The sequence below is a fragment of the Hyperolius riggenbachi genome, chromosome 3, assembly GCF_040937935.1.
Source record: "Hyperolius riggenbachi isolate aHypRig1 chromosome 3, aHypRig1.pri, whole genome shotgun sequence".
Classification (NCBI taxonomy): domain Eukaryota; kingdom Metazoa; phylum Chordata; class Amphibia; order Anura; family Hyperoliidae; genus Hyperolius; species Hyperolius riggenbachi.
The window spans coordinates 147638070-147661316 of NC_090648.1; the positions used below are offsets into that span (position 1 = coordinate 147638070).

Sequence of the window (23247 nt, forward strand, 5' to 3'; positions counted from 1 at the left end):
TTGATGGCAACAGTGATTGCCAAAGAGCAGGGATAGTGATTATATACCTGCATATGCAAATATGTTGCTGCTGTTATTTTTACTTTATTAGTATTTTAACATTTTATAAACTATGAATAAGGACCCAGAGGTCTGAAAGGCGTAAGCCCTCGGGGTTATTCTTTGCCCTTTGTATGCTTTTATCCTGCCATTGATAAAGAGATTTAGTGGATCTACAAGTGCTGGCATTGTGTTTTGAAAAGTGTTACAAATGTATTATTTAATGTTATGGACAGCGGTATTTTTCCCACCCCTAATTCAAATGGAAGGTGAGGAAAATACAAGGAGAGGGCTATTGTTGCTATGTGGTCGCTGGTCAGTATCCAAATAACCACACCCGTCTCAGGTCTATAGGTCTATAGGTCTATATTTGCTTTAGGCAACTTTCTCAATAAACCACACAGTGGATGTAATATTTCATTTCATTGTTAATGTTGATTTTAGTCTTTGGAGCTCCATCTTGATACACCTCTTCTTCTGGTTACTAGAAGTCTTCTATGATGCTTGGTTATGGTTTTAATTGTCTCGCACTCCCGATTGGCTTAAGCCTCTAATCACAAGGCCGGAGTTCTGCAGCAATGAGGATGGTGACGCCTCCATTTGTGCATAAACAAATATATGTAAGACTAGCACTTCCTTTAACATAGTTTTATTATTCTTATATACAATCCATAAGCCAACCTTTCGGGATCATCAGGGGGCCCTTTATCAAGGCAAAAGCCTGCTCAACGGCAAAAAATCTGTCTGCCGCACACAAAGGCAAACATAAGCTGCTGTCTGGGTGAATTCACCTCTCTGCACTCACATCTGTGATGTGCTCTCAGCGAGCGGAGCAGCTGTGGTGTGATGCTTGATGAGCTATGATGCTTGATGAAGATATGATGTTTGATGAAGCTTGTCAGCTTGTTTGCAGCTGGTGCTCTTCCATGTTTGACTTCATCTGTGTTGCTTGAAGAGATGTTGCCTGCAGAGTCCTTCCTCTTCAAACTCCTGAGCTCAGCTGGTGTAATACTGCCAGCCTAGCCTTTTTTTTTTTTTAATGTCTAGATAGAATGAATAAATGAGGCAACTAGGTTACATTAGAGATGGCAGAAAACTGAAACAGGGCTTATTTATTGTTCTTACTATTACTGTTTTATGCAGCACCAGCATATTCTGTGTCACCTTGCAACAGACTTAAAACAGGCAAACTATACATACAATGCCATTATATAAACGGAGTAATACAGATAGTGCAGTCACACAGCATGCATGGTAGTAGGTACATAACAGAGGTGACATAACAAGGCAATATTGTGACACATGTAGAGAGTTGGTCCTGTCCTAATGAGCCTACAGTCTAAAAGGAAGTGTGGGTGGGGGGGGGGGGGGGCAAGGCGAGTGGAGTAAATAGCTTTGATGCCTTAATTATGTATGAGAGGATGAGGTAGGGCCAGGTCTTTAGGTTGGTGACATGCCCTGGGTTACATTATATGTCTGCCAGAAGAGGTGGGTTTTGAGGTTACATGTAAACATCATGAAGAAGAAAGAGTATGAAATAGATTGTGGAAGGGAGTTCCACACTGGGATAGGAGAAGTTTGTGAAAAGTCGTAAATGTGGGAGAGGAAAGGGGTGACTAGAGTAGACAAAAAGAGGGGTTCTTTTCCGGAGTGGAGGTTACATTTCGGGTGATATTTGAGGATTCGTGAAGTGAAGGACCTGCATAATAGAAATGCTGTTTGCAGGGGCCCAAAGTAAAACTTGTCCTGGGGCCCAAAGATCCTTAGTTAAGCCACTGCAGTATTGAATGGACAGATTGGGAAAGTGTAACGATCGGTGTCAACACCCAGAGAGAATCTAATTATTGGTGATCTGCAGTATCACCAGCAATACAGATATATACCCGATTATGGATGATCTGCAGAATCACCAATAATCCGAGTATGACTAACCTCTAGACACCTATATAGTGTGAGTGTTTGGTGCAACAGTAATGACTTTGAGTTGGACCACCCGAGGAGCAGGTGGTCCTTGGCAGTATGAGAAATACCTCCCTCTGGGAAGTGTGAAGACCTTCCAGCAGCCTGAAACTTCCAAGGGGGTGGAGCCCCAGGCTGAATAGCAGGAAGGCCCTGTGGCTAAGTGACACCTAAAAGGTGGGCGTCACAAGCAGCACTGAGAACTAATCCCTCAATAGAGAGTGATAGTTCGCAAGGTCGGGCAGGCTTGGTCGGCAACACACGAGCAGATAAGGTACAGAGACAGAAGGCTGATTCGGTAACCAGGGACAGGCAGGGTTGGCAACAGGTAATCAGATATGTGTAGGTACCGAATCAGAAAGCAGAAGGAGAGTCAGGAAAGCAATAGGTCATAACAGATATCAAACAAGGCCTAGTCTTGGGTGTGAGGTCCGTGGTCTCAACACCCTGGAACTAGTCTGAAGTATAACACAATAGTAACACAGTATCCCTAGTCTTGGGTGTGAGGTCCGTGGTCTCAACACCCTGGAACTAGTCTGTAGTATAACACAATAGTAACACAGTATCCCTAGTCTTGGGTGTGAGGTCCGTGGTCTCAACACCCTGGAACTAGTCTGTAGTATAACACAATAGTAACACAGTATCCCTAGTCTTGGGTGTGAGTTCCGTGGTCTCAACACCCTGGAACTAGTCTGTAGTATAACACAATAGTAACACAGTATCCCTAGTCTTGGGTGTGAGGTCCGTGGTCTCAACACCCTGGAACTAGTCTGAAGTATAACACACAGTATCCCTAGTCTTGGGTGTGAGGTCCATGGTCTCAACACCCTGGAACTAGTCTGTAGGATAACACAATAGTAAATAACACAGTAGTAATCTGGCTCAGTGTGAATCCCCAGGGGCACCTGGTTCTAACACACTGTGAGATCTGACTATGGTCTGAGTGCTTTCACGTAAGTGTTCGCAACGGCAGACAACTTGAGACTGACCAGCAATAACTATATATAGAGTGGCGCTCCCCGGCGCCACCCATCGCTGATCAACCAATAGCCGCCCGCTCTGAGATCAGCTGACCAATCTGGTCAGCTGATCCCTCTTCGTTTGTCATAAAGGTTCCGCCTCTCAGCATGCACGTATTCCTCAATCTGTGTGCACTAGAAGGCCCAGCCACATCAGACGCACGCCGTCGCGTGTAAACCGCTGAGCTGGCCCAGATAAATTATAGAAATGGGGGCATACAACCAGACCTGAGATCGATGGGACAATCAAAGGGACGGTGGGGAGGAAGTTTATCCGCTGATTTGGGACAAAACAGGTCAGCAAATTCTGAGTACTGGCTTGGCAAACCTTCCACCTGAATCTTGGTGTTACCCATGGTTACCTTCGCTAAACAATGATGATGGCAATGGGTAGACAAGCTCGTTAGCTGACCTGAAGCCCAATCGATCTGAGGGGAGTGAAGTTGTAACCATGGCATGCCAAGAATGATCGTGGAAGGTGTCATCCGCAAAACCAGAAATTGTAGACTCTCTCTATGTAACACCCCCACCGTGACCCTTAACTCTGGGGTCTGAGACAGCGGGTATTTACTCTGCAGAGGAGAGTCGTCTACTGCAGTGACTAGAATCTGTTGATTCAAAGGAAAAATAGGAATCCCCAATTTTTTCACAAATTCGTAATCCATAAAGTTGGCTGCTGAGCCAGAGTCTAAGAAGGCTTCAGTAGCAACTGTTTGATCCTCCCATGAAATAGAACAAGGAAGGAGCAAACGTTCATCGTTTAGAGGTAAAGACTGTGCGCCTAGGGTATTACCTCTGACTACACCTAGGCGGCAGAGTTTCCCGACTTTTTGGGACAATTCTGCACTCTGTGACCCTCCTCTGCACAGCATAAACAGAGCTGTTCTGTCTTTCTGCGATTCTGCTCCACCTGGGACAATTTTGACCGACCAATCTGCATTGGCTCGGGTGGAGGTGAAGCGGGTGGAGGAGAGGCGTAGGAGATATATCTCACATTGTTCCTACTCCGAGTCTGCTTCTGGTAGCGTAGACGACGATCAACCCTGACTGCTAATGAAATGCCCTCATCAATAGACTTCGGCTCAGGATGTCCCAACATTAGATCAGAGACCGCGTCTGACAACCCTGACAAGAAACAGTCCAGAAGTGCAAATGACCCCCATCTAGCTGATACTGCCCATTTCCTGAATTCAGCTGCGTAAATTTCAACCCGATCCTTGCCTTGCCGCAAAGTCTTGAGCTTCCGCTCAGCGGTGGAAGCAATGTCCGGATCATCATAAATTATAGCCATCGCTTTAAAAAATTCCTCAACTGAAGTTAGGGCCTCATGCCTTGTCTGGAACTATATGCCCAGGTCTGGGAATCCCCTGACAACAGAGTCTTAATAAAAGTAATTCTCTGTGTCTCGGTTCCTGATGAATTAGGCCTTAACTCAAAGTATGACAACACTCGATTTTTAAAATTCTGAAAGTCAGATCTGTGACCAGAAAACCTTTCGGGCACAGGCATATGTAAGTCTGTACCTGGAGGAGATCGCACGGTATTCACAGCCGTCTGAAGGACTTGTAGGGACCCAGACAAAGCGTTGATCTGGGTCTGATGACTGTCCAGCACTCGGATGTAATTTTCCACCGAAGTGGTGAGTGCATCAAGACGGCTGTTAAGTGCGTCCATTTTGTTTTTATGGTCTGCCGTTCTGTAACGATCGGTGTCAACACCCAGAGAGAATCTGATTATTGGTGATCTGCAGTATCACTAGCAATACAGATATATACCCGATTATGGATGATCTGCAGAATCACCAATAATCCGAGTATGACTAACCTCTGGACACCTATATAGTGTGAGTGTTTGGTGCAACAGTAATGACTTTGAGTTGGACCACCCGAGGAGCAGGTGGTCCTTGGCAGTATGAGAAATACCTCCCTCTGGGAAGTGTGAAGACCTTCCAGCAGCCTGAAACTCCCAAGGGGTCGGAGCCCCAGGCTGAATAGCAGGAAGGCCCTGTGGCTAAGTGACACCTAAAAGGTGGGCGTCACAAGCAGCACTGAGAACTAATCCCTCAATAGAGAGTGATAGTTCGCAAGGTCGGGCAGGCTTGGTCGGCAACACACGAGCAGATAAGGTACAGAGACAGAAGGCTGATTCGGTAACCAGGGACAGGCAGGGTTGGCAACAGGTAATCAGATATGTGTAGGTACCGAATCAGAAAGCAGAAGGAGAGTCAGGAAAGCAATAGGTCATAACAGATATCAAACAAGGCCTAGTCTTGGGTGTGAGGTCCGTGGTCTCAACACCCTGGAACTAGTCTGAAGTATAACACAATAGTAACACAGTATCCCTAGTCTTGGGTGTGAGGTCCGTGGTCTCAACACCCTGGAACTAGTCTGTAGTATAACACAATAGTAACACAGTATCCCTAGTCTTGGGTGTGAGGTCCGTGGTCTCAACACCCTGGAACTAGTCTGTAGTATAACACAATAGTAACACAGTATCCCTAGTCTTGGGTGTGAGGTCCGTGGTCTCAACACCCTGGAACTAGTCTGAAGTACAACACACAGTATGCCTAGCAGGGGCGTAGGAATAGACCCTGCAGCCCCTGCAGTTGCAGGGGGCCCCTAGCAAGTCAGGGGCCCGGAGGAGGAAAGGCTGTCACCACCGGCGTACCTACCGGGGATGCGACTCTCTCAGCCGCAGGAGGGCCCGGCCGCCCGGGGCTGCTCTGGGGCCCGCTCACTGTCCGTGGGGGGAGCGCTGCTCTGGACCCCCCAGCAAGGTGCTCAACTGGCCGCAGCGTCTAATAGACGCTGCGCCAGTTCATTCCCCGCAGCCCCGCTTCAGCAGCCTGCATAGTCTCCGGCAGGCAGAGCAGGGCTACGGCAAGATGGCCGCCGAAGAAGCCCTACACTGGAGACTTTGTGTCTCTAGTACAGGGCTTCGGCAGCCATCTTGCCGTAGCCCTGCACTCTGCCTGTCAGCGCGGGAGATGTGCTGCAGGAGGACTCGGGGAGCTGTGTGCCAGATGCCGGGAGAGAAGAAGACTTCTGTCAGGTAAGTGAATTGTTTTTTTTTCACAGGTGCATTTTTTTTTCTAGTGTCTGCTGCCTACATTGTGATTTTCAGGTGTCTGCTGCCTACATTGTGATTTTCAGGTGTCTGCTGCCCACATTGTGATTTTCAGGTGCCTGCTGCCCACATTACGATTTTCTGGTCACTGCTGCCCACATTGCGATTTTCTGGTCACTGCTGCCCACATTGCGATTTTCTGGTGTCTGCTGCCCACATTACGATTTTCTGGTGTCTGCTGCCCACATTACGATTTTCAGGTGTCTGCTGCCCACATTACGATTTTCAGGTGTCTGCTGCCCACATTATGATTTTCTGGTGTCTGCTGCCCACATTGCGATTTTCTGGTGTCTGCTGCCCACATTACGATTTTCAGGTGTCTGCTGCCCACATTGCGATTTTCAGGTGTCTGCTGCCCACATTGCGATTTTCAGGTGTCTGCTGCCCACATTGTGATTTTCAGGTGTCTGCTGCCTACATTGTGATTTTCAGGTGTCTGCTGCCCACATTGTGATTTTCAGGTGCCTGCTGCCCACATTATGATTTTCTGGTGTCTGCTGCCCACATTACGATTTTCTGGTCACTGCTGCCCACATTGCGATTTTCTGGTCACTGCTGCCCACATTGCGATTTTCTGGTGTCTGCTGCCCACATTACGATTTTCTGGTGTCTGCTGCCCACATTACGATTTTCAGGTGTCTGCTGCCCACATTACGATTTTCAGGTGTCTGCTGCCCACATTATGATTTTCTGGTGTCTGCTGCCCACATTGCGATTTTCTGGTGTCTGCTGCCCACATTACGATTTTCAGGTGTCTGCTGCCCACATTGCGATTTTCAGGTGTCTGCTGCCCACATTGCGATTTTCAGGTGTCTGCTGCCCACATTGCGATTTTCAGGTGTCTGCTGCCCACATTACGATTTTCTGGTCACTGCTGCCCACATTGCGATTTTCTGGTCACTGCTGCCCACATTGCGATTTTCAGGTGTCTGCTGCCCTCATTACGATTTTCAGGTGTCTGCTGCCCACATTACGATTTTCAGGTGTCTGCTGCCCACATTACGATTTTCTGGTGTCTGCTGCCCACATTACGATTTTCTGGTGTATGCTGCCCACATTAGGATTTTCTGGTGACTGCTGCCCACATTGCGATTTTCTGGTGACTGCTGCCCACATTGCGATTTTCTGGTGACTGCTGCCCACATTGCGATTTTCTGGTGACTGCTGCCCACATTAGGATTTTCTGGTGTCTGCTGCCCACATTACGACTTTCTGGTGTCTGCTGCCCACATTACGACATTCTGGTGACTGACTGCTGCCCACATTAGGATTTTCTGGTGACTGCTGCCCACATTAGGATTTTCTGGTGACTGCTGCCCACATTACGATATTCTGGTGACTGCTGCCCACATTAGGATTTTCTGGTGACTGATGCCCACATTGCAATTTTCTGGTGACTGCTGCCCACATTGCGATTTTCTGGCCCACATTACGATTTTCTGGTGAACACTGCCCACGTTACGATTGTCTGGTGAATGCTGTCCATGTTACAATTTTCTGGTGAACTCTGCCCACATTACGATTTTCTGTCCCACATTACGATATTCTGGTGAACGCTGCCCACATTACGATTGTCTGGTGAATGCTGCCCACGTTACAATTTTCTGGTGACTGCTGCTCACGTTACTATTTTCTGGTGACTGGTGCCCACATTACGATTTTCTGGTGAACTCTGCCCACATTACGATTTTCTGGCCCACATTACGATTGTCTGGTAAAATGCTGCCCACTTTACAATTAATTTACAGTGAAACGCTGCCCCATTACGATTATTTGGCACCTATGGGGGGGCCCCATCCAAATATTCGCAGGGGTGCCCAGTGATTTCTAGTTACGCCCCTGATTGCCTAGTCTTGGGTGTGAGGTCCATGGTCTCAACACCCTGGAACTAGTCTGTAGGATAACACAATAGTAAATAACACAGTAGTAATCTGGCTCAGTGTGAATCCCCAGGGGCACCTGGTTCTAACACACTGTGAGATCTGACTATGGTCTGAGTGCTTTCACGTAAGTGTTCGCAACGGCAGACAACTTGAGACTGACCAGCAATAACTATATATAGAGCGGCGCTCCCCGGTGCCACCCATCGCTGATCAACCAATAGCCGCCCGCTCTGAGATCAGCTGACCAATCTGGTCAGCTAATCCTTCTTCGTTTGTCATAAAGGTTCCGCCTCTCAGCGCGCGCGTATTCCTCAATCTGTGTGCACTAGAAGGCCCAGCCACATCAGACGCACGCCGCCGCGTGTAAACCGCTGAGCTAAATGCGGAACCAGCTGCCTCGCTGCCAGTCCGCGCGGCGGCTTTTCCGCAATCTATTACAGAAAGACTTTGGATTGGTGGCCTTAGGATTTAGCAACTAGTAGATCATTATTAACTTTACAAAGTTCTGGAGTGGTTTGGATGGAAGACAGCTTAGGAATATCATATATAAAACACATGCACACAACTACCTAGGTTATAATTGAGGCGGAAAATGCAAAGACACTACCTACTGTGTAAAGTAAAAATAGTCAAATCAAAGGCAAGAATCTTTTCATCACTTTCTGGTAAGTTTTCTGGGCAGAAAACAAAATAAATAAACAGAAGGGGGAAAACAACATACTTTACCTCCTCTCCAGGAAGGCCGCCTTAGCAATAAGGGCTGGAACAGGATCAAGGAGTATAATTCAACAGAGAGAGAGAGAGAACACATGCTAGAGTCTCATCCAAGATGGCCCCAGAATGGAACATTGGCCAAGTTCCCTCTATCGTATTTTTGAGTTCTCTGCTGCCTGTCAGTTTCTCAGCTTCCACTCACAGGAAAAGTAAGGGGGGTGTATTAAAAAAGAGGATTAGGACCAGCTGAGAAGGGACTTATTGGGAAGGAAGGAAGATTTGTCTTCACAGGCTATTTTTTTTTCCAGTGTTCCACTTTAAAGTACCCCTGACCTGGGGAAAAAGGAATTAAACTCATAGGGGTTGATTCACTAAACAGTGTTATTGAATAGTGCTTGTGCGCTACGAGTTACGTGCATTATTGTGTGTGTCAGGTTTTACGCACGTTAAAACTATACAGTGTGCGTAAAACGACACAGCGAGCATTACAAGCTGCACAGCTCGCTGTTGGGTAGAATGCATAGAAGTTTACAAGCGTAATGTTGAATGATGCAAGCATGTTAATTAGGTGGTACTCCTTAACATTTGTCAGCTCTTTTTAGCCTATATAAACTTTGCTCATCAGCACCTGCTTCAGAATAGTTTGAGACTGGGCAAGTAAGTGTTATTTGTTTGTATGTGTCCTTTACATATTTCAGCTGTTTTTGGGCTATGTGTATCTTTTCATTTTTTTAAAGTAGTACTTAAATTGTGTTGGCCATATGTACAGTGCCAAGCAACCATAACTTTTATTGATTGTATATCACTGTAGGCAATGTAACATGTGGATACTGTGTAGTGTGACTTGTGTTGTGTGCTGTGTAATGTGTGTGTGGTATGAATGCATACTGTGAATTTTGATGGTATAGTTAATCAAATGTTATTGCTGACAAATGTTTAATGTAAGACACTGTGAAGCTGCAGCACACTGCTGGGGACACTGAAGCTGGGACACAGTGTGTACTGGAGCTGACATAGTGGTAAAGGGAACAATTGGCCAAGGGCCCCGGAACTCTGCAGGGGCACCTGCACTACTGGACCCCAAGTTGCCTATCCCTCCTCCTGCACCCCAGGTTCCCTCCACACACACACACACTGCACCCCAGGTTCCCCCCCATAGGGAACATGTATTTACACGGTGTTGTTGGACCCTTACAGATGCTTGAATGTGCTTGATCACATAAATTAGTATTTATGACATTTAAAAAGTATGAATAGTCCTGCTGGACAAATGTTGTTTGTTTTTTTGTTTTTTTTTCAGATAATTTGTTTACATTTTCCTTCAGTGTTGGAACCGTTTGAGGCTAGGCTGGATGAGTGCATGTTAGGTAATGAATGCTAACTTTGCTATGTTTTTAAAGCATACACTATTAAAGTACACACTATTTAAATCAATAACATAATTTTGTATGCGCGTAATTCTTTAACGGCGCGAAGTATTATGCGCATTAAAAACATCAACGCTATTTATTATTTCACTACCAACCGCTATCTAATAAACGCACGCTATACTGTACTTGCTGATAGCGAGATTGCTTGTAGCGTTATGTCGATAGCGCACACAGCATTACGAAATGAAATAGCCATGTTTAGTGAATCAACCCCATAGTTGGCTACATAACCTCCTCCTGAGTTTCCTGATGCTACTCGCTGTTCTCCCAGTTCTTCTTGTTCCCCATGCCTAGTCCCAGGGCCGGTCCTGGACTTTCTGCTGCCTGAGGCAAAGATCGTAAAGGCGCGCCCCCCCCCCCCCCCCCCAATATTTCTACATAACATGAGCGGCGGCCGGCGGCAGCCAGCCAGCCTTATCATCATCATCGACACGTCGGCGGTGCTCGCTGCTCAGTGACTGACCGTGACAATCAGCCGCAGCCAGGGCAGCAGAGCGGGCGGCAGCCGCCGCCATCAAATCAGCAGGCTTAGGCACTAGGCAGCGTCACCAGCATAGAGCCTTGGAGGAGACAGGAGAGGCCGCAGAGCTCAGAGTCATCGGACTCGGAGGCCGGCGGCAACAGTGCAGTTTCTAGGCTAAAATGCACCCAGGGCGAGGGTGTAAAAATTGCGCCCCCCCCCCCCCCGGTATAGGTAACCAGCTATAGGTCCCCCCCGAGTATAGGTGGCCAGGCATGGGTGAGCCAGTAAAGTTGCCCCCAGTATAGGTTAGCCAGGTAGTTGCCTCCAGTATAGGTAGCCAGTATAGTTGCCCCCAGTATGTTAGATAGGCAGGCACCAACCCCCCCGGTATAAGTTAGATAAGTAGGTGCCCCCAGTACAGGTTAGCTAGGTAGGTGCCTCCAATATAGGTAGCCAGTATAGTTGCCCCCAGCATAGGTTAGATAGGTAGGTACCCCCAGTATAGGTTAGTTAGGTAGGTGCCCCCAGTATAGGTAGCCAGTATAGCTGCCACCTGTATAGGCTAGCTAGGTAGGTAGGTGCCCCCAATACAGGTTAGATAAGTGCCCCCAGTATAGGTTAGATAGGTAGCTTCCCCCCAGTATAGGTTAGATTAGGTCGCTGCCCTTCAGTATAGGTTAGATTAGGTAGGTGCCCCCAGTACAGGTTAGATTAGGTAGGTGCCCCCAGTATAGATTAGATAGGTAGCTGCCCCCAGCATAGGTTAGACAGGTAGCTGCCCCCCAGCATAGGTTAGATAGGTAGCTGCCCCCCAGTATAGGTTAGATAGGTAGCTGCCCCCCAGTACAGGTTAGATTAGGTAGGTGCCCCCCAGTATAGGATAGATAGGTAGCTGCCCCCAGTACAGGTTAGATTAGGTAGGTGCCCCCCAGTATAGGATAGATAGGTAGCTGCCCCCAGTATAGGTTAGATAGGTAGCTGCCCCCCAGTATAGGTTAGATAGGTAGCTGCCCCCCAGTACAGGTTAGATTAGGTAGGTGCCCCCCAGTATAGGATAGATAGGTAGCTGCCCCCAGTATAGGTTAGATAGGTAGCTGCCCCCCAGTATAGGTTAGATAGGTAGCTGCCCCCCAGTACAGGTTAGATTAGGTAGGTGCCCCCCAGTATAGGATAGATAGGTAGCTGCCCCAGTACAGGTTAGATTAGGTAGGTGCCCCCAGTATAGATTAGATAGGTAGCTGCCCCCAGCATAGGTTAGACAGGTAGCTGCCCCCCAGCATAGGTTAGATAGGTAGTTGCCCCCCAGTATAGGTTAGATAGGTAGCTGCCCCCCAGTACAGGTTAGATTAGGTAGGTGCCCCCCAGTATAGGATAGATAGGTAGCTGCCCCCAGTACGGGTTAGATTAGGTAGGTGCCCCCCAGTATAGGATAGACAGGTAGCTGCCCCCAGTATAGGTTAGATAGGTAGCTGCCCCCCAGTATAGGTTAGATAGGTAGCTGCCCCCCAGTACAGGTTAGATTAGGTAGGTGCCCCCCAGTATAGGAGAGATAGGTAGCTGCCCCCAGTACAGGTTAGATTAGGTAGGTGCCCCCAGTATAGATTAGATAGGTAGCTGCCCCCAGCATAGGTTAGACAGGTAGCTGCCCCGCAGCATAGGTTAGATAGGTAGCTGCCCCCCAGTACAGGTTAGATTAGGTAGGTGCCCCCCAGTATAGGATAGATAGGTAGCTGCCCCCAGTACAGGTTAGATTAGGTAGGTGCCCCCCAGTATAGGATAGATAGGTAGCTGCCCCCAGTATAGGTTAGATAGGTAGCTGCCCCCCAGTGTAGGTTAGATAGGTAGCTGCCCCCCAGTGTAGGTTAGATAGGTAGCTGCCCCCAGTATAGGATAGATAGGTAGCTGCCCCCCAGTATAGATTAGATAGGTAGCTGCCCCCCAGTATAGGTTAGATAGGTAGCTGCCCCCCAGTATAGGTTAGATAGGTAGCTGCCCCCCAGTATAGGATAGATAGGTAGCTGGCCCCCAGTATAGGTTAGATTAGGTAGGTGCCCCCCAGTATAGGATAGATAGGTAGCTGCCCCCAGTATAGGTTAGATAGGTAGCTGCCCCCCAGTATAGGTTAGATAGGTAGCTGCCCCCCAGTACAGGTTAGATTAGGTAGGTGCCCCCCAGTATAGGATAGATAGGTAGCTGCCCCTAGTACAGGTTAGATTAGGTAGGTGCCCCCCAGTATAGGATAGATAGGTAGCTTGCCCAGGTAGGTGCCCACTCATAATGGCGGAGGGGGGAGCCGGAGCCGCGGGGAGGGCAGCCCGACCTCTCCCTCCCTCTCCCCGGGCCGCCCTCCATGCTCACCCCTCGGACTTTAGGCAGCAGAGTTAGCGCGCAGGGAAGCGCTGCTGTACAGAGCCTGTTACTCACCTCCCTGGATCCGATCGCCGCTCCCGCCCCGCTGGTCTCCTCTCTGCCTAGCCGGCTGATACACACGCGGCTGCTTCCTGTGTAAACAGGAAGCAGCCGCGTGTGTATCAGCGGCTACATTGCAGAGAGGAGACCAGCAGGGCGGGAGCGGCGATCGGATCCAGGGAGGTGAGTAACAGGCTCTGTACAGCAGCGCTGGTCTCCTCTCTGCCTAGCCGGCTGATACACACGCGGCTGCTTCCTGTGTAAACAGGAAGCAGCCGCGTGTGTATCAGCGGCTACATTGCAGAGAGGAGACCAGCAGGGCTGGAGCGGCGATCGGATCCAGGGAGGTGAGTAACAGGCTCTGTACAGCAGCGCTTCCCTGCGCGCTAACTCTGCTGCCTAAAGTCCGAGGGGGAGCATGGAGGGCGGCCCGGGGAGAGGGAGGGAGAGGTCGGGCTGCCCTCACCGCGGCTCTGGCTCCCCCCGCTCAGACAGTCACAGCCACTTCATCTGGTGCCGCCCCTCCACTTCCTGCCGCCTGAGGAACCCGCCTCACCCCGCCTCATGGGCGGGCCGGCCCTGGGCCAGGCATGGGTAAGCCAGTAAAGTTGCCCCCAGTATAGGTTAGCCAGGTAGTTGCCTCCAGTATAGGTAGCCAGTATAGTTGCCCCCAGTATGTTAGATAGGCAGGCACCCCCCCCCCCCCCCGGTATAAGTTAGATAAGTAGGTGCCCCCAGTACAGGTTAGCTAGGTAGGTGCCTCCAATATAGGTAGCCAGTATAGTTGCCCCCAGCATAGGTTAGATAGGTAGGTACCCCCAGTATAGGTTAGTTAGGTAGGTGCCCCCAGTATAGGTAGCCAGTATAGCTGCCACCTGTATAGGCTAGCTAGGTAGGTAGGTGCCCCCAATACAGGTTAGATAAGTGCCCCCAGTATAGGTTAGATAGGTAGCTTCCCCCCAGTATAGGTTAGATTAGGTCGCTGCCCTTCAGTATAGGTTAGATTAGGTAGGTGCCCCCAGTACAGGTTAGATTAGGTAGGTGCCCCCAGTATAGATTAGATAGGTAGCTGCCCCCAGCATAGGTTAGACAGGTAGCTGCCCCCCAGCATAGGTTAGATAGGTAGCTGCCCCCCAGTATAGGTTAGATAGGTAGCTGCCCCCCAGTACAGGTTAGATTAGGTAGGTGCCCCCCAGTATAGGATAGATAGGTAGCTGCCCCCAGTACAGGTTAGATTAGGTAGGTGCCCCCCAGTATAGGATAGATAGGTAGCTGCCCCCAGTATAGGTTAGATAGGTAGCTGCCCCCCAGTATAGGTTAGATAGGTAGCTGCCCCCCAGTACAGGTTAGATTAGGTAGGTGCCCCCCAGTATAGGATAGATAGGTAGCTGCCCCCAGTATAGGTTAGATAGGTAGCTGCCCCCCAGTATAGGTTAGATAGGTAGCTGCCCCCCAGTACAGGTTAGATTAGGTAGGTGCCCCCCAGTATAGGATAGATAGGTAGCTGCCCCCAGTACAGGTTAGATTAGGTAGGTGCCCCCAGTATAGATTAGATAGGTAGCTGCCCCCAGCATAGGTTAGACAGGTAGCTGCCCCCCAGCATAGGTTAGATAGGTAGCTGCCCCCCAGTATAGGTTAGATAGGTAGCTGCCCCCCAGTACAGGTTAGATTAGGTAGGTGCCCCCCAGTATAGGATAGATAGGTAGCTGCCCCCAGTACGGGTTAGATTAGGTAGGTGCCCCCCAGTATAGGATAGACAGGTAGCTGCCCCCAGTATAGGTTAGATAGGTAGCTGCCCCCCAGTATAGGTTAGATAGGTAGCTGCCCCCCAGTACAGGTTAGATTAGGTAGGTGCCCCCCAGTACAGGTTAGATTAGGTAGGTGCCCCCAGTATAGATTAGATAGGTAGCTGCCCCCAGTATAGATTAGATAGGTAGCTGCCCCCAGCATAGGTTAGACAGGTAGCTGCCCCCCAGCATAGGTTAGATAGGTAGCTGCCCCCCAGTACAGGTTAGATTAGGTAGGTGCCCCCAGTATAGGATAGATAGGTAGCTGCCCCCAGTACAGGTTAGATTAGGTAGGTGCCCCCCAGTATAGGATAGATAGGTAGCTGCCCCCAGTATAGGTTAGATAGGTAGCTGCCCCCCAGTGTAGGTTAGATAGGTAGCTGCCCCCCAGTGTAGGTTAGATAGGTAGCTGCCCCCAGTATAGGATAGATAGGTAGCTGCCCCCCAGTATAGATTAGATAGGTAGCTGCCCCCCAGTATAGGTTAGATAGGTAGCTGCCCCCCAGTATAGGTTAGATAGGTAGCTGCCCCCCAGTATAGGATAGATAGGTAGCTGGCCCCCAGTATAGGTTAGATTAGGTAGGTGCCCCCCAGTATAGGATAGATAGGTAGCTGCCCCCAGTATAGGTTAGATAGGTAGCTGCCCCCCAGTATAGGTTAGATAGGTAGCTGCCCCCCAGTACAGGTTAGATTAGGTAGGTGCCCCCCAGTATAGGATAGATAGGTAGCTGCCCCTAGTACAGGTTAGATTAGGTAGGTGCCCCCCAGTATAGGATAGATAGGTAGCTTGCCCAGGTAGGTGCCCACTCATAATGGCGGAGGGGGGAGCCGGAGCCGCGGGGAGGGCAGCCCGACCTCTCCCTCCCTCTCCCCGGGCCGCCCTCCATGCTCCCCCCTCGGACTTTAGGCAGCAGAGTTAGCGCGCAGGGAAGCGCTGCTGTACAGAGCCTGTTACTCACCTCCCTGGATCCGATCGCCGCTCCCGCCCCGCTGGTCTCCTCTCTGCCTAGCCGGCTGATACACACGCGGCTGCTTCCTGTGTAAACAGGAAGCAGCCGCGTGTGTATCAGCGGCTACATTGCAGAGAGGAGACCAGCAGGGCGGGAGCGGCGATCGGATCCAGGAAGGTGAGTAACAGGCTCTGTACAGCAGCGCTTCCCTGCGCGCTAACTCTGCTGCCTAAAGTCCGAGGGGGAGCATGGAGGGCGGCCCGGGGAGAGGGAGGAAGAGGTCGGGCTGCCCTCACCACGGCTCTGGCTCCCCCCGCTCAGACAGTCACAGCCACTTCATCTGGTGCCGCCCCTCCACTTCCTGCCGCCTGAGGAACCCGCCTCACCCCGCCTCATGGGCGGGCCGGCCCTGCTAGTCCTTTAAGTAATCAATAGGATCCTTCAGTCAAAAACTTTCCTGCAAGTACCTCCAAGCAGCAGCGCACAATTTAGAACTGCACAGTCATAAGATGTAAACCACCCATGCGACTAAGATCGCTTTTTTCCACTGTGCATGTGCAGTTTGAATCCCTGCGAATCATTCAGAGGAACTTCGGGAAAACTGGGGAGATGAGAGGGCCTGGCATGGGGAACGGGAGGTACCACATGGAAAATGAGCAGCATCTGAACATTCAGGAGGAAGTAATCTAGCCCACCATCGCCTTCATTCAGTATAATGTGCCATGATTCAGGCGTACTTTAAGTACTTTACATGAAGTTGAAATAAGCAAACCAATAGAGCAGAATTGTTGCCTGAATGACGTTCTAATCACGCACGTTCATATGAGTGGATATAAAATGGCAGATCCCGACTAATTAAACTTGCACCATTTCCTCATCCATTTGTGATGAAAGCTGAGTCAAAAGTCCATTTCTTTCCTGGAAGATGAAAGGAGTAGTTTATTCATAATTGTATTTTAAACTGAGATAATTTCTTTTATAACTTCTATTGCTTTTTGACGATAGCTATACATGTACGGCTTGTGATAATAGAGGTTTTTATGGTTGCACTGCTGCAGAGCTATAACCAGGGCTGGATTACCGACCAGGCAACAAAAGCAGTCGCTTGGGGCCCCATTCAGTGTCAAAGGGGCCCCATCAGCACATAAACCAGCAGTGCAGTAACTATGGAAAGATGCATATCATTTTAAAGCTCTCTTTCTCCTCTTTCCAATGATATATAAATGGTCACCCTATGCCTTTTAGTTTTCAATATTTTTGCGATAAAAATCGCGGCCACTGCAATTTCGATCGCGAAAATAGCGAAAACTAAAAGGCGTAGGGTGGCAGTTTATATATCATTGGAAAGAGGAGAAAGAGAGCTTCAAAATGATATGCATCTTTCCATAGTTACATTGTATTACACAGGACAACTTTTCTCCAAAGTCAGCAGCTCGATTCAGCACAATGCAATGAAATATAAGGAACCCAGGGGGATATAATTACAAACATCATGCTGGTAGGTGTGAGGATGTAATTAATTAGTTGTGGGTATGCTTAAAGGCATACCCACAGGCACTGCTCGGAGTCCCTTTAAGGACTCTGCCTCTGACACAGGAGACCAGGGTTCGAATTTTGGCTCTGCCTGTTCAGTAAGCCAGCACCTATTCAGTAGGAGACCTTAGGCAAGTCTCTCTAACACTGCTACTGCCTATAGGGCACGTCCTAGTGGCTGCAGCTCTGGCGCTTTGAGTCCACCTGGAGAAAAGCATGATATAAATGTTATTTGTCTTGTCTTGTCTTGTTAAATGATGCCGTGCGCTGCTGATTGTCTTCAGAGCCAGGCTCTCTTCCTAGGTCCCCCTCCTGCTACTGTGCGCTCTGCCGCTGCCCACTCCTCCCTCCCTTCCCACAGAGAACCACAGCTGTAGCAAGAATGATAGCAGCAGATGGCAAACGCTCACTCACCTATTCATGATCCAAGTGATAGAGATCCCGTCATCTGAAACCCATCTGTCTTTTCTACAGTGCAGCCGCTCGCTCTGAACTTCCTGATTCTCAGATCAGACAGGAAGTAGGAAGTAGTAATAGTAGAAGTAACAGAGCAGCAGCACTCTAGAGGAGACAGATGAGCTCCGGATGACGGGACCTCTATTGCTTGGATCGCAATAGGTGAATGTGAGTCATCTGGTGCTGTCATTCTCCCCCGCTGCAGCTGCCTTCTCTGCTGGACTATCGTATTCACTGGGATGGAGGCTGCATGGTGGCTGTCTAGTTTGGGAGGAAATCGGTTGTTCGGTGGTGGGGGTGGTTATGTAATTCTGTCTGGGGAACGGCTTCCGGTTTGGCGGTGTCCAGAGCTTTCTGCTATTGCCAGGCTGGAGATGCAGGGGGAAAGTGCTGCTGCTGTGATATCTGGCGCCCTCTTCAGAGGGGAGCCCAAGCCCTTGAGTGCAAATGTCCCAGCCATTCATCTCTCACTCTGCATTTTGCCGCTGCTATTCCCTGCATTGTGCACCCACAGAGGAAAGGGGGCTGTTGCCCATAGCAACCAGTAGCTCGGCTGCACCGGTGTGTGCGGTCTGTTGCTGTGCAGCTGCATCTTCTGATTCTATTACGACATGATGTTGGCCCAAATCAGTTACTTTGCTTAGGGCCCCATTTAGCCTTAATCCGGGTCTGGCTATAACAATAATCTTTCTCTGCTAAGACCTGTCCCAGGTTATTGGACCAAAAGACACCTCCTACCGGTATTACTTGCCAGATAAGGGACATCCACATTCTGTGTTAAAGAGGATCTGTAACCTCAAAAAATCCCCTGGGGGGTACTCACCTCGGGTGGGGGAAGCCTCCGGATCCTAATGAGACTTCCCACGCCGCCCTCTGTCCCACGGGGGTCTCGCTGCAGCCCTCCGTGCAGCCGTGACGTAATATTTACCTTCCTGGCTCCTGCGCAGGCGCTCTGACGGCTGTCGGCTCCGAACTACACGGAAATACTCGATCGCCGTCGGGTCTGCTCTACTGCGCAGGCGCAAGTTCCCGGCGCCTGCGCAGTAGAGTGGACCCGACTGAGATCGGGTATTTCCGTGTAGTTTGGAGAGGAAAGCAGCCACAGCGCCCCCGCTGGAGCCAGCAAAGGTAAATATTGAAATTACAGTCGGACCTGTCGCCGGCTGTTCAGAGGGCTGCAGCGAGACCCCCGTGGGACAGAGGACGGCGTGGGAAGCCTCATTAGGATCCGGAGGCTTCCCCCACCCGAGGTGAGTACCCCCCAGGGGATCTTTTTCATGTTACAGAGTCTCTTTAAGGTGGCCATACACATTAAGATGGCCACTCAATGTGGCAAACAAATCAAACCCTCTCTGATCTGAATCTGATCAGAGAGGTAATTGATATCTCCCATACACTGCACACAAATTTTCTATAGATCTCATTGAAAATCTATAGAAACGGTAGCATTGCGCTGTTCAATACATGGCAACACTATGGGCCATCAATACAATAATACAATACAATAACATTTCTATAGCGCTTTTCTCCCATAGGACTCAAAGCGCTTAGGCTCTCTCAGATTCAGTAATTGGTAGTAGGATGAAGTATTCACACAACAAAAGTTATATTTCTGCAAATGCCAAACTGAACAGGTGGGTTTTCAGTCTGGATTTAAACACGTCCATCAGTCTACTGCCACCCCTCCACCATGCGCGGGATGAGTCAGGAAAACCATACGCTTGCCCGTTGCTTGGCCCAAGCCATCTGCCAGGTGGATTGCCGGCCGAGCAGTCGAGATTGGGCAGTGGCTGCCGTACACACTGGATTCTGAGCAGAGGCGGTTGTAATTGGCCACTTCGGCCGTTTCATCTTGCTTGTGTATGAAGCTTTATCAGTGGTGTCATGAATGTAAAGCCCATTCCATGGACAAAGACGCATTCCTACTTGACATTAACACTAAAAAGGGTAACAAAGATTAAGACCACATTAATTACTAATGCATGCATGGGCTTTCTCAGGTCATACCTGGGATTTGTAAGTAATTTACTGTTATCTTGTGTGCATCAAGACCAGGTAAGATAAATGCCTTTTGTAATAATTGGAAAGAGAATGCCATAAATGGCTATAGATCTCATAAATGATGCTAGTAATGAAGAATACGGGAAAGGACATACAGGATCTTCTCAAAAAATTAGCATATTGTGATAAAGTTCATTATTTTCTGTAATGTACTGATAAACATTAGACTTTCATATATTTTAGATTCATTACACACAACTGAAGTAGTTCAAGCCTTTTATTGTTTTTCTTATTGATGATTTTGGCATACAGCTCATGAAAACCCAAATTTCCTATCTCAAAAAATTAGCATATTTAATCCGACCAATAAAAGAAAAGTGTTTTTAAAACAAAAAAAAGTCAACCTTCAAATAATTATGTTCAGATATGCACTCAATACTTGGTCGGGAATCCTTTTGCAGAAATGACTGGTTCAATGCGGCGTGGCATGAAGGCAATCAGCCTGTGGCACTGCTCAGGTGTTATGGAGGCCCAAGATGCTTCGATAGCGGCCTTAGGGCTTGATTCACAAAGCGGTGCTAACCTACTTAGCACGTCTAAAGTCCTTAGACGCGCTAACCAGGGTGCTAAGTAGGTTAGCACCGGATTTCTCAATCAGTTCGCGCGCTAACTTTGCGCGCGCAAAGTTTTACGCGCGCTAAGTCCCATAGGCTTTAATGGGCACTTCGCACGGAGCGCCCTGCGCAGTATGCGCATAAAGTTTTACGCGCATAAAGTTTTGCGCGCGTAAAGTTTTATGCGCGAAAAGCTTGTTTAGACGTGCTAAGGGGGTTTTCACAGGCGTGCTAACAGTTAGCACCGCTTTGTGAATCAAGCCCTTAAGCTCATCCAGAGTGTTGGGTCTTGCGTCACTCAACTTTCTCTTCACAATATCCCACAGATTCTCTATGGGGTTCAGGTCAGGAGAGTTGGCAGGCCAATTGAGCACAGTAATACCATGGTCAGTAAACCATTTACCAGTGGTTTTGGCACTGTGAGCAGGTGCCAGGTCGTGCTGAAAAATGAAATCTTCATCTCCATAAAGCTTTTCAGCAGATGGAAGCATGAAGTGCTCCAAAATCTCCTGATAGCTAGCTGCATTGACCCTGCCCTTGATAAAACACAGTGGACCAACACCAGCAGCTGACATGGCAACTCAGACCATCACTGACTGTGGGAACTTGACACTGGACTTCAGGCATTTTGGCATTTCCCTCTCCCCAGTCTTCCTCCAGACTCTGGCACCTTGATTTCCAAATGACATGTAAAAGTTGCTTTCATCCGAAAAAAGTACTTTGGACCACTGAGCAACAGTCCAGTGCTACTTCTCTGTAGCCCAGGTCAGGCGCTTCTGCCGCTGTTTGTGGGTCAAAAGTGGGTTCATGCTTCCATCTGCTGAAAAGCTTTATGGAGATGAAGATTTCATTTTTCAGCACGACCTGGCACCTGCTCACAGTGCCAAAACCACTGGTAAATTGTTTACTGACCATGGTATTACTGTGCTCAATTGGTCTGACAACTCTCCTGACCTGAACCCCATAGAGAATCTGTTGGATATTGTGAAGAGAAAGTTGAGAGACGCAAGACCTAACACTCTGGATGAGTTAAAGGCAGCTATCGAAGCATTCTGGGCCTCCATAACACCTGAGCAGTGCCACAGGCTGATTGCCTCCATGCCACGCCGCATTGAAGCAGTCATTTCTGCAAAAGGATTCCCGACCAAGTATTGAGTGCATATCTGAACATAATTATTTGAAGGTTGACTTTTTTTGTTTTAAAAACACTTTTCTTTTATTGGTCGGATGAAATATGCTAATTTTTTGAGATAGGAAATTTGGGTTTTCATGAGCTGCATGCCAAAATCATCAATATTAAAACAAAAGGCTTGAACTACTTCAATTGTGTGTAATAAATCTAAAATATATGAAAGTCTAATGTTTATCAGTACATTACAGAAAATAATGAACTTTATCACAATATGCTAATTTTTGAGAAGATCCTGTATATTGTACTTGAAAAACAATACATATACAAAATTTTACTTATTGGGGTTCATCAGATAAAGTTAAATTCCAGTTATAGAGAAGAATATATCATTATTATCATTATTTAAAGTGGATCCGAGATGAAAAACTAACTATAACAAGTAACTTGTCTATATATCTTATCTAAAGTTTAGATAGTTTACACAGCAAATCAAGCTGCAAACATCTTCACAGTATATGCTTATTTTTTCCTGTTATACAATGAGAGCAGCCATATTCTGCTTGTCATCATTACACAGGCAACTACTCTGCATCTCCACCCATCAGCCTGTGAAAACTCCACTTTGCCCCACTCCCATCTCCTCCCCTCTCCACCCCCTAACGCCTCCTCCTCCTTCGGGAAAAACCTCCTCCTCCCCAGACTGAGCTACCATGAGCACTTGCTCATGGGACTCAGAATGCCTAGGCAGTGGAGGAGCTGTGGGCGAGGCTTGTTTAGTTTATAGGGAGTTAGGGTATTTAGACCCAAAAAAGTATTTGGCTTGATGAATGCCCTATAAACTAAATAAAAGGGTCACAATTACGCAATGAGTAAAAGTTTATTTTGGATCCACTTTAAAGCACCAACATCTATTGTACTGTACAATAACTATTTAAGAAATATAGCTACACATGGGCATAACTACAAATCATGAGGTCCCCAGCAAAACTTTGATGCCCCTATCCAAATGTTCACACCCTTTCTCCTGCCTACCCCTGGTGACCCTCAATGTCTCGGGCCCATCTTACAAGGGTCATAAAACAATTGTGGCCATCATAAATTTCACACTTGTAACAAATACAGCCACAAAACCGCCTGATCTGAAGGATGGACCCCTTCATTGGAGAGAGTGAAGTAGCAGTTGGGGCCCCTTACAGCTCTGGTCACCAATGCAGTTGCAGGGGCTGCTCCCTGTACTTATGCCCCTGTGGCTACATGACATGATTCTGAAAGTTTTACATTGGGCCCCCAAGCACTCTATACATAACAACTGACAGGGTGCAACACAGTGTCAGATGTGCAAGAAGGCGATGGGGAAGAGTTTGTTAATGACTACTACTATTCAAAGCCTCTATAGAAGTGATTATTACTGGCACTGAACCAATAAAGAGCTAATACTAATACCAAGGACCCAGGTGCAGTCGCAACCTGTGCACCCCCTATTGCTACGCCACTGATGTAAGCGATAATAATGATAATACCGCGGTTGAGGGAGGGCCCCACTGCATCCCCTATTGCTACGCTACTGCTTTTGAAGTCAGTGTTGCTTGATTCAGGAATGTGATGAAGAACCTCTTGTTGTGAATATGGTGAGTGCATTTTTCCCTACTGACCCTTTTCCCACTGAACGTGTCGCACTACATCGTGCACTGCATAGTTATCCTTCCTGCCTTCTCCATAGCAACAGTAGATG

General features: G+C 48.4%; 1 long non-coding RNA gene across 1 annotated transcript; it reads right to left on the bottom strand.

Annotated features, from left to right (window-relative positions):
* Window positions 1-739: 739 nt before the first annotated feature.
* LOC137561186 (uncharacterized) lies at window positions 740-23247 on the bottom strand. Its single transcript, XR_011029908.1, has 3 exons — window positions 23168-23247; window positions 16596-16697; window positions 740-1082 (listed from the first exon to the last, which is right to left on the bottom strand). It is a non-coding gene; the product is annotated as an uncharacterized lncRNA (long non-coding RNA).